This window comes from Ciona intestinalis, unplaced genomic scaffold (genome assembly GCF_000224145.3).
Source record: "Ciona intestinalis unplaced genomic scaffold, KH HT000502.1, whole genome shotgun sequence".
Taxonomy (NCBI): Eukaryota; Metazoa; Chordata; class Ascidiacea; order Phlebobranchia; family Cionidae; genus Ciona; species Ciona intestinalis.
In genome coordinates, this window is record NW_004190823.1 from 1 (window position 1) to 2,026 (window position 2,026).

The following is a 2,026-nucleotide window of genomic DNA, read 5'->3' on the forward strand; positions in this document are numbered from 1 at the left end:
ACCGGGCAATAATATGAGAAAAAAACCAATGTGTGATCTATTGAAAAAATTATGCAGTTTATATATTAAAAGTTGTTGTGAATTTGTTATAAAGCGAATTTAAATTCAAACGCTATATGCTGCTGTTGGATTGGATTCGATCATTATAACAAAACCTAAACAAGAAGAAATAAAATAATTTAGGGGTTTTATTCCACATCTGTGAGAATACAGAAGTTTAAAGGATTTAGTTTTGATGCTTGTTGGTATAGAAAAACATGTTATAGTTTATCTATACCTAAACAAGTAGATTTTCCTTGATTTATTTTAGGTTAACATTATTCACTTGCTTTACATGCGATGTCACAATATATAAAACAAGTTAAAAGTCGTTCATGTATAAATCAGATTTCACTTGGTACCTACTTATAAAGCCTGATATTTGCAACATATGTCCCTGGCAACCTGTATTGTTAACATATAGCCATGTATTGTTAATCAAATCTTATACGGGTATACGTATAGTAGGGTCGGGGATGACGGGACACCTTTAGCATATAATATCCAAATATCCTGATCGTGTTTTATACAATTAACGCCGGTCTATGGGAGTCGTGAAGATAAGGTTTTATAAGTCATTGAATATTCTTTGTTTACTACTAAATAGGACAAGAAAATAGAATGCAAAGGTGTCTCAACTTTTCTCTCCCTGTATATCAGAGTATGTTTATATATACAGACTCTGCTATATATATAACTACATTAACCTGTTTTTCTTACCATTTTTTTCAGTAATTGGTTTATTATTGAACGTTCGAAGTCGGCTGTTGTTTTTTCTGCGATAGAATAATGATAAAAATCCAAAATCACAAACAAATAGTTCATTTCTATGTTTACTTAACGTATTTACAGAATCGCTTTTCCTATTAATACCACACCAAAATAATTAAAGTAAAATTTGGTCTGGTTACTACTACGCATGCGCAGAAGGTCGGACCAAGTTTTACCCGACACCGGTACAGTAGTTAACACGTTGTTAATTTTACGTTTTACCACATTTATTTACCTAAAATAGCCGCAGATTCAAGGAGTTCATCTTGGTTGTCATCAGATGAGCTCGAACTCACATTCTTACTTAAATGTCAGTCGTCATTGTTGTTGTCATCTTTTCTCCTTTCACCTGTTTATATATTAACCTCATTTTTGTCAGATTCAAGATCCTGCAGCACCTACGTGGGTTGAGAATAAAATAAAATATACGACTTTAAGTACGTATGGGATTACTACGTATTTAACGATTCTGCTTTCAGCATTAGGTTTAAATAAACGCAATTCCCTATATGAATGTGTATGTTCAGAGGATGCGAAAATCCACTTTTTTGTTTTAAATATAGTAAGGTGGGGAAAGAAGGGACACCTTTAGCACATAATATCAAACTATCCTGACCGTGTTTTAAACAATTAACAGCGGTCTATGAGACTCGTGAGAGTACGGTTTAATAATTATTTAAATGTTTTTTGTTTACTACTAAATGGGACGAGTAAATAGAATAAAAAGGTGTCCTATCTTCCCCTACACTACTTTTTTAAACAAACGAATATTGTAAAAAATAATATAAGTTTCTTATTTAAATATAACACTAGAACATATACAGGTTGTCAAGCAATCCGCTTTTTATAGAAATATGGTTCTTCGGTGTTAGCAGGACAACCTTATATACGACTCAAGGGGAACCTGTTATCGCCACAAGAGCGTCAACGTAGCCTCCATATTTATATTCAATACCCGGTTTCCACTAACATGGTCATNNATATTATTCCTTTTTTTCCAAGATAGAAAGCGCAAAACTATCGACGGGGGAGCTAAATTATTGCAAGCGAAAGTTATCAAGGTCTGTGATACCGGGGTATCCCATAATAATGTCCGGCGCCGTGGCGTAATGGTTTGCGCGCCTGGCTGTAAACATTAGGTAATGGGTTCAAGGCTCGTCGCTGCTACCATTGTGGGCGTATGTGTCCTTGGGCAAGACACTTAATGGCAATTGCT